Source organism: Cydia fagiglandana, chromosome 14 (assembly GCF_963556715.1).
Source record: "Cydia fagiglandana chromosome 14, ilCydFagi1.1, whole genome shotgun sequence".
NCBI lineage: Eukaryota > Metazoa > Arthropoda > Insecta > Lepidoptera > Tortricidae > Cydia > Cydia fagiglandana.
This window is the reverse complement of record NC_085945.1, coordinates 2,655,720-2,670,262: the sequence shown is the minus strand read 5'-3', so window position 1 is coordinate 2,670,262 and position 14,543 is coordinate 2,655,720. Positions and strand designations below refer to the sequence as shown.

Below are 14,543 nucleotides of genomic sequence, written 5' to 3'. Positions count from 1 at the left end.
AAATAAATTCGCGATAGACCCGTCTATAAATGTGAGGTAATGTGACAATATACTTTTTTAAAGAAATGATTGTCTATTAGGAAAAAATGCATTAATAATATAAATATAAAAACAGTAAATTAGATTCAAAAGAAAATGTAAAGAAAACAATCTTTAACAGTTATTGAAATTAAAATATGCCTCACAAACATAAGTTTTAATTAGAATATACCTACAACATTATCACAAGGTATTATGATGAAAAAAATTACGTAAGTACTTTCAGGGTCAGGATGTAAACTAAAACAAAACTCAAAACAAAAATAATCTAAAAATATATCGCTTACCTATAAATAGATACCTATGGACGCCGTTACATATTCTAAAAATAAAGATATCAGTCACGGAAGGTAAACAAAGATAAACTGAAGCGTCATTAATCATCGCAAAATTTTGTTACCACAAGCTTCCTATGGATTACCCGTGTGGGACACTTTTCATTATTAATTTGTGAATCAATTTTGAACACACACAATAACTTTGTCAATTTTTAAAGGACCGTGTAAACAAAGTCGGAGCGGCGTTGGTCAACAGTCGGAAAATACTGCAATAAAAGATCGTAACGATTAGGTACGTCACGTCGTATTAACCGACTACATGACAATAACGAATTAATAATAAAAAGAAGATCATAAAATTTGCTCTAATTAATTATTTAGCACATTATTATCATTATTCATTATCATTTAATTATTGATTGACATAATACAATGTAATTTTATAACAAACACTTAATCGTATTTACCAACTTACGTTTTTCTACGTGGGTCTGCCTGTGACCACGAACGTAATGTCACGTTCGAAACGTCAAGCCATAAATAAACGAAGTTTTACGCGATTAAGTCCCGTATTAGTTATAAAAGTATGAGTGAAAATCATGTTAGTTTAAATCAATATACAGAACAATTTTAATTTCTTGTTAAAAAACAACAATTATATTTTTTTTATCAGATCTCGGACTATTTTCACTATAAAAATATAGTATTATTGTCTTAAGGTTTAGACGGTCCGCATCACGATTGCTTACGCCAAAAAAAACTGTAACCAAGCAAAATGTTATTATAACCTCGTTTGGTGTAAAAACGAGACTTTTCAAGGGTTATCTTACCCCATTGTTTGCGTTTCAAAGTAATGTTATGTTTCCCCGCTTAGCAATTAATGTTGTATACAATTACATGCGTATGTCTCGCTTCGTTTACTGTCGAAGCAACAATGTACTGTGGATTACAGGCTTATAGAATTACCTTGATAAAAAAAAAACAATAATCCTGAACAAAGCACTTAGCCTAATAGTAAGTAGGCTAAAGTTTATGTTAATTACGTATGCACGCCTTTATACGTTTAATTTATAATTACACAGCTCATTTTATAGTTAATATAATTATGTTTGAAACTACTCTACTACTTACTTAGGTATAGTTTTGTATTTATCATAATTTAAACTAAGTTCAAATTAAGATTATTATCCTGTAAAGTATGAAATAATAAATTATTGAAAATAATAATATAGGTAATGCGGATTCCCATAACCTTTTATGTTAAATGTGTGGTTTTAACCACTTCAAAGCTCCACGCACAGGATAATTAAGTAAAGCAAAGTTCAAAATTAAATTCATTTTAAGCTAACTTCAAACTAATTATTGTTGTCGCATAATATAAATATAGTACAGAATATACGTAAGTACAAAGAGAAGATAAAATTATATAGGTACAATAAAAAAAGTGGTTAGTGTCGCATATTTCGCACTAGTATGGTTTGTGACGCCAATTTTAGACATTTGCATATTCCGCTCTAATATGGCTTGTGACGCCAATATTTGACATTTGCATATATCGCACTGGTATGGCTTGTGACGCCAATATTTGACATTTGAATATATCGTACTAGTATGGCTTGTGACGCCAATATTTGACATTTGCATGTATCGCACTAGTATGGCTTGTGACGCCAATATTTGATATTTGTATATATCGCACTACTATGGCTTGTGACGCAAATATTTGACATTTGCATATATCGCACTAGTATGGCTTGTGACGCCAATATTTGACATTTGCATATATCGCACTAGCACACATTACATGGCTTATACGATGGCCCTATTTCATGTAAAATGATTATTTAAAACATACAATTTTATTCATTAACTATGGAAAGGTTTCCAAAAGAATTAAGAGCTCATTACAAAAACATGGAACCTTTTCGTAGTCAAACAAAAAGGGAATTGCCTAGACGCGTCATGTCGCGGAAAGAATTGGAGCGCCCTTTGATGAAAAGGCCGTCTTTTGGGTCAGATCAACATGTTTAGAATTTTCGAAATTAAGTTTGTGGACGCTTTTATATAGAAACAAAAAAATATCATAAAACTCAACAGTTTAAATCTTAAAATTACATGTTATATTTTTGTCACAGCAACACAGTACATTTTCTCTATAATATATTTTTTTTTTTTCATAATCTTTTATACCAAATTATAGTAAAGCCTACTTATGCAGTATGCGCTCATTTTCATGCTATAAAAAATATGAATTATGTAGGTACATATTTTACGTTCTGTCAATACTACAGAGTCATTACATTTTACAAGGTATTTGATGCTAATGTGTGCCTATGATCATTTGTGGACCGATTGACATTGGTTGGTAAGGTTTTTTCCAAAAAGGAGAAGGGTCTATTTAAAAACAAAAAGGTCAATTTTTTTTCAAAACATCGTACACTGAATTGTAAGTTACTAGTAATTGATAAAAAATCTGTTAAAATTGTTTTGTCTCATCTTCACATATTAGTTATAATCGTTACAACAATCTGATTAACCCACCACGCTCGGCAATCATAGTTTTATAGTAGGTATGCACTTTTGGTAGACAAGAACTTCCAATTAAACTCTAAACGTAACACTATCAATAGGTCTCTCATTAAGTTGCGTTATCTTAACTACTACGACTGATCTTAATGACTGTTCTCAGTGTGCGTTAAGCTACCTATCAAGGTAATTGATGATCTCAATAGATTCCTGCTCCTGAATTTAGTTACAACCAATTCAATCGTATTTAGTATTAGATTTTAGTTTTATTTTATAGATAAGTTGGTTTATTTTCTTCTTATTGTATGTAGAAACATACATATTGTATGTACATCTACCTGAAACTGAATATATTGAATTACAAATACAAAATTAGATTCAATCTGAAATTATCTAGATAACTATTTTATCATCTGTATATGGGAAAAATATATTACATATTTAATGTAATTTGTTTATTTCTGAGACAAAATAATATAACTAAACTAACTAAGTAACAACCTTACATTCTTTAAACAACTTTTTGGAACAAATCAAATTATCCAGCACTGGACAAAAAGAAAGTGACGAAGCCTCCAATTTCAGTAACTTACAATACAATAATGATCTTAATTTTTTTTTATTTAATATATTTATTTCGGATAACAAGATCCATACATTTTTATAGTTACATTACATATATACCTAATACAATAAATTAAATTAAATTAAACTACTTCTTAAAGTACGTAACTAAATTTGCCCAACAGCACCTCTATGGTCCATGTGCATAGAGTTCCATTTGCACACTATTGGACACATTTCAAATAACAAATTAGGTACCTATCTACATTAAGTTAACCTAAAGTAAGAAAAACAACATGGTGGATTTAGTAACTTCCTGAATATTTTTTTATTTATTATGATAAAAATACCTAACCTAGACATCCAAGTATTGTTAACTACTAAATTTATAGATATGTATTTTTGGGTCATGTCTAACCTAGCTTCAAATTCTGAATCTTCTGAACTAATCTTGATAAATGAGCTTCGATTTGTCTTTATGGCTTGGGTAACACATGCTTCAGATTTATAAAAAGGACTAACGATGAAAGAAATCCGAAGTTGAGTTATATTTTTTTCAAACTTTGTAAGTACTTGTTCCTAACCGAATTTCAAACATGGCACGTTTTCTGCAATCATCTTTTATTTAAAATCATTGTGTTCCCGAAACTCAAAGACATATATGCACAGAAATAATAAACCGATGTGTACTTTTGTACAAAATATTGTTATAGGTACCTACTTCACTATTACAGATTACACAAATTTATATATGTGTCGGCGACCGATCGTAATGTTCCTGTGAAATGTTTTGACGATAGTCAAATTAAACCAATATACAGGGCGTCCCACAGCTATGCCACATGGAGGGAAAGTACCCTGAATATTGTAGATGGAACATTTTACTGAAAGAAGACATTATTTTAATTTTAAAAACAATTTAAACTGCATTCATGATTTTTAAATAATTAAATGGTTGAACCGGGAATCGAACCCGCTACACGAGAAAAAAAAAACACCCTGTAGCTTTTTCATCCCGATCGAAATTAAGGCTTCATCATAAGGATTATTTTTTGCTAAATAACATAGTGTCAGAAACTAAAGGAAGACCATGAATTTTAACATTTGATGTGAAATTTAGCGAAATAATCAAAAGAGAGCGGCTTTGTATTCAACAGAATGACACTCATTTTGAGCATTTGATAAATTAAATTGGTTAATTTGAATTAAAAATGTTAAAATTCATGGGTTTCTTTTTATTACCGACACTATGTTATTTAGCAAAAAATAATCCTTATGATGAAGCCTTTCGATCGGTATGAAAAAGTTACAGGATTTTTTTTTTCCGTGTAGTGGGTTCGATTCCCGGTTCAACCATGTAATTATTTATGAATGCAGTTTAAATTGTTTTTTAAATTAAAATAATGTCTTCTTTCAGCAAAATGTTCTATCTACAATATTCAGGGTACTTACCCTCCATGTGGCATAGCTGTGGGACGCCCTGTATAGGTTATAGGTAGGATAGGTTCGTTAGATTGCTTCAGATGCCCAAAGGGCAATCTGCCCAGAAATAGGAGCCCGCCGTTGACTCAGGGAACGAGTCAAAGATATGTAAATACACGTAAATATAATGGCAATTTTAATCATATCAATCATAATATTTTTCCTATACATATAAGTAACTGTACCTATGTATATAAATATTATTTATTGTACCAACAACATTTCACACGCATGTAAATTAGATAGAAACCAAAAACAAAATAATAACCATGGTAACAACAGGTAGGTAGCGGTTATTGTGTAGGTAGTAGGTATTTAGCTGACATTTTTTCAACTTCAACATAACAGCGACCAAGAGTTCTACTGCGATAGCAGCAAAATCTTTTGATCAGACCAAAGAAGAACGTAGCCATGGCAAAACCTTTGTCAACCTAATTAGGGACGGTGCGGCGCCACTCTTTTGATACTCGTAGCGAGGGCGACGGCGCGAAATGACACCCTTTGATCTGCCTTCGATATTCCCTGTTGATTGTAAGTAGCAATAGCTAATAATTGTGGCTTCACGACTGTAACGTGTACTCAATAAAGGGTAATTGTGTAATAATATTAAGGCCTACTGTCCACGGAAGCGTAGCTGCATAGACGCGTATTCGTCATTGTACGCTTGGTGTACGCTTGCTTGCAGCCTACATACAAAACCGCACAACTCTGTCCCCGGAGCGGCAACGGCGCGTCAGCAACGCTGCATGCAAGCTTCATGCCGCCGGGCGTACCGCGTGTTATACGCCGGGCTGCATCGCACGGAACAGCACGTTGCGTATTTGTGAGAAAACATAGCGGGAACGGCTGCAAAGTTTGTAAAATAGTGAAAAATGTCCTTTTACTAATTCTATAAAATGAATGAAATGCGTTGTCATCTGCTGATAGTTCTCTTGCAGCTTCGAACAGTCTACAATGTATGTTTCTTTACGATGTATGTATTTTACAAATTGTTTCCGAAACCCTACAGACGGACAGAGTCGCAACACAAGGGTTCCTTTTGCAGCTTTTTTGTACGGAATCCTAAAAAATGGATATTAAGGAAAAAGTGTTCTAACGTTATTTCAAAATATATTTATTTCAAGAAATTAATATTATACACTAAGCTCAGCCTGTAACGTGGGGATCTTAGCGAAATACAGAATATGGTTGTTCGATTGGTAGCTGGCCCCGACCGGCTAATCCTTTGTCTATTGTTAAGTAAAACCACACGTGCTACTTACCTGCAAAAAAGGGTCTTAATTATTCTAATTGGCAACTGAGCGCGGGCTAGTCCAACGGTCAAAACACCAGTGTAGGTGCGCTCTCCGATAACGCGCGTTTGTTACGCATCTGGACTGGTTTTAGACTGGTTCGACTCGCCAGCACTCTGTAACCGTACGAATTAAACGACCCTTTTTTTTACAGATAGAGGCACCTGCGGTTTTACTTAACAATAGACAAAGGATTAGCGGCTCGGGGCCAGTTAGAAGTCGACAAACTATACCAGTATGTAAGTAACCCTATCAAGCTTTAAATAACGTTTTGCATTATCCATGCTAAGATCGTCGTGTTTATTTGGCTTATATTTCAGCTATACAAAGAGAACTAGCTTCTCAAGTTTCTGAAGTACCTGTTCAAACTCAAACTACCTAACTTTCCCATATTGTTGAAGCATAGTTTACAACTCCACATATTAGTCCAGGGCAACCAAAATACGTAGGTATATTCATGTTAAGTAGTCTTTGTAAGCTTTTAGTGAAATGTTTAAATAAACTTCAAACTGGCACTGAGGAATAATATCAAAAGTGCGACCAACATCGAAATGATATCACCACTTATTAGAAGTACTGAATTAAAAATACCTTCATATTATATTACGTATTATTGTTTATATATTTTTTGCTTTTTTATTAGATTTTTTATCTCCTGAATACAGCATTTCGTATTTTCCATTCCGCTAACCTTGCGTTTTGGTACATTCAAGCGGCCGTTAGCGGCCGCTATGAAGCTAAAAATTGATCACGTTTTTTTTCACTTTTCACGATTGGCAGTCTGCCTCTTTCGCACTCATGAAATGTCCATATACGAGTACGTTGTAGCTTCCCTTTTGCACACCAATTAAACAATCGTAACATCACCTTATTGACATTATGACAGAATAAATAATAGTCCTAGGTACAGAAGGTTCTCTAACAAAACGCGTCTATTACGAGAGATACAAGCGCAAGCGCGAGCAGGCGTCCGCGCGGTGCGCGGCAACTACTACTGCTAGGTACCAAAATTGGTGTGGGCCGCATATGGCCACATGTACTTGTAGCAACGTGACGAAACCGCGAAGTGAGCCACGCCTGACATATCACACATCGAACAAATATTTTTATAGAGACGAGAAACTTTATTCGTTTTCTTATTCACGTCTGTCCATTCTGAATCCCGACCGATCTAAATGCAATTGGCCCCTCAATAAAAATCGGATCCCAATCAAATAAGATTTTGTAGCACAATGTATTTCACTTTGCTTTCTCGGGCTCAAATATTTGAACCATTCTATTTCAATCAGTTCTTCTCTCAACCAAACTTGAAGCTAAATATGATTAAAATAATATTTTTTTAATATCTAATTTTTAAGCTTGCATTTACTTTACCATTAGAGTATCGGTTAGTTGCTGTCACGATTCTAGTTGAGATCTAGGAGACGCGGGACTTTTTATTAGGCTTAAGCTAGTCTTAAGTTGTAATTGAATTTTGTATTTTTTATTTATTTTTGTATTGACGAAAACAAGGCATTTAATATCGTTATGTGCTAAAAAATCACATAGCTATTTTTTTGTTTCTGTTCTGTTATTTTTTTGGACAAATGTTGTTCTGTGTACACATAGCGGAATTTTTATATTCAGAACTATTAAAGATATAACAAAAATATTTATGTGGGTCAACGGGAAATTTAAAAAGGAATTCAAATATGCCAAAATAAAAAAATCGTAAATAACACATTTTTTTATTCGCACCGACGATTTCTTAAGTTCATTACAAATACAATACACATACAGACATACACCTTGCACCCACGAGTAAGACTGAAATCAGCATGCAGCATGTAAGCGAAGTAATCGTCACGAGTTTCATCTGGAAATGAAAAGTGACGACGTGCGAAGAAAATGTAGGTCGCTTCAATAACACCCGTTCAAAATTTGTAATTGACGAACGTTCTCAACAACTTTCCTGAAAATTTCACTTCGCAAACGTAAATCAAGTTTGCATAAAGTAGGGATTTTGGAAAGTGAAGTTATGTCATGGCGAATGGCATGTAGGTATGTATAAAGTATGACACGTGATACTGCGGAAATTTGGGTAATATTGTGCAGTGACATTACCTACATGGCAATCGAGCGGCACGCGCACTAAAGTGTCATTCTATGGAACTTGCTAACTATGTAAACAAACCGCCATCATATCGCCATACTGAAAAAAATCATTAAGTGACAGTTTCAATATGGCATATAGCGGTTTGTTTACATAGTTAGCAAGTTCTATAGAATGACGCTTTACGACGATACGACCGACCGCAGCGCCTGTTGCTATTTTTATTTACACTTATCCTACGATAATATTTACTTAATCGCATACTCTGCTAATACTTGAAACTTTAAACTACTATTGAAATATGTAATTTATATCGTTAATAATCATTTTACAACTTCACTTGATCTCAACCCTGTTGTTTTGACAAAGTCAGCTAAAAATGAAAGTAAATCGAATATATAATATTATGTTTATATTCTCGATATTTAATAAATATTATTTTAGTAAAAAAATAGAAAAAGTAGTAGTAGTAGTAGTAGTAGTAATCACTTTATTGTACACAACACAGGTTTACAAAAATAAATTACAGTAAAGTATGAAAAGTAAATTACATACACGCAGCACGAATTATAAACATCTTAGATCAACATCAAAGAAATCTTGAAAATGAAACAAATTATATTATACTTCTCACGTCCTAATAGCAAAGTTCTAAGAAGTACCTATATAATCAGATTATATATTTTATTTAAATATAAAATACAAAATAATAAACGCTGACTAAAATCTATTTTTTACAATATTCATGAAGTTAGTTTGCTTTCGATGAAACCTTATAAATATTTTAGTAAATCGAGAATACGTGTTACAAAAGCTTTTGTCAATTTACATTTTTTATTTGCTAGACTAGACTAGACTGAACGAATTTCGAAAATATTAAAATTCGAAGCTTGTCGTATATTCTTAAAGTATATACCTACATATAGACATTTGACGCAGCGTTTTTTTGGCGTGAGATCGCACAGAACCAGGCGTGGCTCACTCCGTCGACCCCAATTTTGGGGTTTGCCATAAGCCGCGCGTGGCGCTGTCGCCACCTAGCGGCCATATCTGTGCTGATCGTGACAGATGCGTTTTGTTAGAGAGTGAGTCTTCTGTACCTAGTACTATTATTTATTCTGTGACAGAACCGAGAAAATTGGCGCTGTCTGGTGTCGGAGGCCAAGTCTCATTTTGGGTCGATGAGCCAACAGAGTACCTAAGTAAGTTTTTTTAGTAACATTTTTTTGTCAATTCGGCGATAGTGATATGGTTAAAACCGACTTGTACGAATAATTTCAGAATGTAGTTTATCTCAGTTTGTTATGTTTTGTCAATATGATAAAACGGTTCAGAAATCAGGACAGCAACGAAAGCGAATTCAGATTTGATACAAATAATACAAACATGACATTCTTCGGAAAACTCGGTATTATATATAACCTATTGCCGATGGATACTCTTACCAATTCTCCAGGTGTTTAACAATTATTTCAGTTTTTTTTGTATCCGATTTGAAATGGACCAGAGAGGATAATTTTCAATTTTGTGTTAGGGCGGGCCAATCTAGTATTGATCATTGAATAATTTTATGGTTTAGACTCACTAAACTTGTTGTCGCAGCTCGTTAGTGCTTGAGAAAGGAGACCTAGGCTCTCCGAAACATGTCGCGCGAGTGACTTAAAACAAGTGAGTCTGAACCGTAAAATTATTCAATGTTAGTATGTCTCACAACAGTTTTATTCGATTAGTATTGGGCTGTAGTTTGATGGACGAGATTACTAGGTATGGGAAAAGAGAAATGTATTTAACGAAAGTGCTGACTTCTATAATGTACATGGACGGCAGATATTGTGTTTAATTAATTATTTTTTACAGCTTATCGTACTGCTGTCTCTAAACTACTAGCGACTCTATGTTAGCAATAATTCTAAGGCACCGTTTTTGTACTATAAATACCTTTCTTGTATCTGAACTGTTCCCCCATAGCACTAAGTTTCTCTCTTCGCGCGACTTCATACATTTAGCTCTACTTCAAGTATAAACTCGCGCGCGAGAACGGAACTCATGCTAGACCATATCATACCTAATGTTTGTTGTAGGTACATTGCCGTTTACCGGTAAGTCACAAACACGTCTTTCTCGCACTTATTCTAGTGCGAAAAAGCCGTTCTAAGATAAATATGTATCATGTTCGTATCAAATTTAAAAAATCTGAACAACGCTTCCTGATAACGACATGAGTAAATCTCCTCACGTCGCGGCGACCGTAACTCACGTTCGACGAACTCAAACTCACTCTAAATCTTGTTTTATAGTTCGCATAAATTATAGAGATTAAGGCAATACAGTTATGTCTATTTATAGCTAGTATAGTGGTATATATAGCTTTAGTGGTGTGGTTGAAAGATTTTCACTCACAGATCACAGATTTAAACTTTCACGATTTTGACACATTATTAAATTGCACAACGGGACTTAATCGCGTATTTGCTTTGTCCCCGGGGTCTCGGAGAAGACTGGCTAAAGTTGATATCAACATCTTCTAGACGCGCGAGTTCTTCGAGATCTCATTCAATTGTAGAATATGTCGTACAAGTACAAAGTAAAGTAAACAGTTCAATGATATTTCAAATTGAGTTACTGCTTTTATGCTAAGCACGGCAGAAGCTTCTTCAGACGATGCTGGTGCTCAAGCAGTTTTGATGCTATTGTCGATTACTGAGTCACAGCCAATATTGACCAATAAAACGCCGCAATCGTTGTATTGCGGTTTATCTTAAGACAGATTTCATAGAAAAATTACCTCTTTTGGAAATACATTCTTCATATGCAAGTTAATACCCTAACATTCATCGATATTATCGATATTAGCTTGCCGTAGTTAAATTCTCAGTAACGTGCTAGTAACTTTGCCGTACACTGTTCGCCGTAGTCGTAAGTTAGTCGTATTCGCAAGATCTTATTGGTAAAGTGTCGTTCTATAGAACTTGCTAACTATGTAAACAAACCGCAATATTAAAATTGTCTCTGAACGTCAATTTACTAGTGACTTTTGTTTACATAGTTAGCAAGTTCCATAGAATGACACATATTTTTGCGTCCTTCGTTGTGTAACATACTAGCAGGTGACTGTACCTATTCATAATAATATAATCCTTTTGATGCAGAAAAAACATTCATATACAATAAAGAGCATTATCAGCCCCAAATCAAGAGAATACGTCCGCGGCAGTCGACCGGTACTTAACCTTTCTTATAAAAACAATAAGATTTCTAAGACAATGGAAGGAAAACTCTGAATTGTGGATGTCAGAGAGCGGTTTAGTTGCGTGGATGTAAGTAGTTACGCCGAATAAATATGAAAAGGAAAAGTTAGCTAACATTACGGACATTGTTTGCTAACAAGACTCAATTTGGCCTGTTGAAGCAATCCACAGAGAGAATGGGACAGTTTACAGTTGTTGATACGGGCGCGGACACGATTTCGTAAACTAGGTTCTGTTTGGCATGCAGAAATGACCTAAATGGAACTGGGACGTAGGTGGTACCGTAAAATCAGGTAAGTATAGTCCTTAAGTACAACTATGGTCCAGTTTTTCACGTTGATGCTTAACGAGCCTTTACGATTTGAGCTTGTTACATTTCTTTTGGAGCTTAGATCCACTAATGCTCTATATTTCTGAGACCCAGAAGCAATTGTTTTCTTTTTGAAATTGGAACCCTTAGTTACACAATAAAAGTTCAAATTAGATTTTGGATATTTACTAAAAATTGAACGCAGGGACTTAGGAGGATACTTATATATTTTATACTCAACATGATTTGAAAAACACTTATACATATTTTACTGGTACTTGAATTTGGACAATACAATACAATACAAATACTCTTTATTGCACACCTCATTACAGAAAACAATACAAATAATACAGGAAGAAGAGGTTAAACAACAGGCGGTCTTATCGCTAAAAAGCGATCTCTTCCAGACAACCTTTAGGTAGCGGAAATTAATAAATTTATGTCATGTCAGTAGGTGTTTCAAATTCAATATAAGAATTTTAGCACAGAAAAAAACACAATACAAAACAGTATAAAAGACATACAAATAAAAATAAAATAAAATAAGATTTACATAAATACACATATCATACATACATAAAATTATATACATATACACATATATATACATATATATACGTAAAAATGCCAGCTATAGGGAAAAGGAAGCAGGTAAAAGTATTACGGAGCAGATAAAAAGTGAACTTTAACGAGTCTCTTGAAAGAATAAGGAGACTGGGCGCACCTTAAGTCTGCAGGCAGAGAATTCCATAGTCGTACAGATTGAAAAGTGAAAGAATTTGTATAGAATTTAGACGAGGATGACGGGACAGAAAGAAGCAAATTCTGGGAGGACCTAACCGAACGGAGATAGCTGAAACGGTTTTTAAGATAGCGGGGAGTTGCGGGGTTAAAAAGAATGGAATACAGAAGTGACAAAACGTGGGAGTTACGACGTAGGCGAATAGGGAGCCATTTGAGCTGCGACCGGAAGTGGGAGACATGGTCATATTTGCGGAGCCCAAATATAAACCGTATGCAGATGTTTTGGATACGCTCAAGCTTATTAAGTTGCTCCTCAGTGAGATCGAGATAAGCAACGTCAGCGTAATCCAGAATAGGGAGAAGAAGAGTTTGTGCAAGGGCAATTCTAGTAGGAATGGGAAGGAAGTTTCGTAATCTCCTGAGGGAAGCAACTGCCGCGAACATCTTCCTGCTGACTTCGCCCACCTGAGGTCCCCACGATAAGGTACTATCCATAATGATGCCAAGGTTTTTTACCTTCTGCGAGTAGGGAATCAAAACGCCATTGAAGTAAACATAACATTGGACCATAGTTGTAAGCTGTGGACTAAAGTTACCTGAATTTACGGTACATGTAATAGTGTGAGTTGAAAGGTTTACAACTTTAACCAGCTCATTTGAGTAACCGTTAAAGCTGATATTTAATTATCGACGATTAATTTTGATAATTTAACTTTTCGTTCAACGGATCTCAATTACAACTGTTAATGTTACAATTTATGGCTGCCCTAAATATAGATATGACCCAAAATAAATTGCTACATCGGATGAACAACGTCAACTAAGATTGAGAAGGGTTGAAGAGGATAGTATAAAATTGGCTTCAATTTTCCACCTGCCTAAATTATAGAATAGTTTTCTTATTTCGGCAAAAGCTATTAAACTACCCCGAACTAATTTAGTTGAACCGTAAATCTCACCTACGCCGCAGGCCGCAAAAATTCTGTGGCACAAGTAAATAGATACTTGAGGTTTTCCTTGGTGATTCACTCGTCAAGTTAATAAAGGGTATGTAAGTAAGAACTCACTGCAATTTGTATACTGAGGCTAGTCTAGTCTACAATTGTGTAACGTGAATTCCGACATTAAGGTCCCGTTTCGGATTTTGAAATAGACATCTATTAGATATCTTTTAGACATCACCAAGATACGATAACGATATGTTTAAGATCTAACCTGTCAAATTTGACATTTGCGCGATTCTGGAGATACTTTTGAACGATTTCCACAGGATATGACTTAAAGATCCAATTCACATCTAATAGATATCTTACTCTATCTAACGTAAAAGTGACATTGGTTGCCCGAATTGCGCTGCAAAACTTGCAAAAGAGAACTAGTTGATATCTAAACTATAACCTATCTAGAATGGATCTAGTACGTGTCGTCTTTTGTGAATATCTTGAAGTTCGAATACGGCACTAAGTAAGTCAATGCTTGCTAAAACTCATTTATTTACAAACAAGATATATATAGGTACAGTGGTATTACTAAAAGAAATTAATAATTAGCTAAAATCTAAAATAGGCCCTTGAGGCATTGTACCAAGGATGCTGGCGGCATTTCCTCGCTGTATCGCAATGCTGATACGTTGTGTCAATGCTTTATTTTAAAACTTCTGTCCCTTTGTGGCCTCAATAGAACCACATGATTTCAAAGATTTTTTTCCTAAAGCATAGAATAAAGAACTGGCGTTTAAAGCATCGTTAAAAAAATAATGACCCCATGGATACGCCAGAGAAGAATAGTTCATCATTGCATGCAAAAATGTTCTAAAAACAAATTTCGGTTTGCAAAAATGTTTTTCAAATACAAATTGTTAATTTCTTAGGTATGGTATTTTCTATTCTATTCAAGATGGACCCCAAGCTTCCGCGCCGTATTTGTCTTTAAGGATACCTACTAATACGTATGATGATCCATAGT

At 34.5% G+C, this 14,543-nt stretch overlaps 1 protein-coding gene across 2 annotated transcripts in view; it reads right to left on the bottom strand.

Moving 5' to 3' along the window:
- LOC134670644 (leucine-rich repeat-containing protein 24-like) overlaps window positions 1-14,543 on the bottom strand; it is a 70,842-nt gene that overhangs the window by 17,590 nt on the left and 38,709 nt on the right. The gene's annotated exons all lie outside the window — the stretch shown is intronic.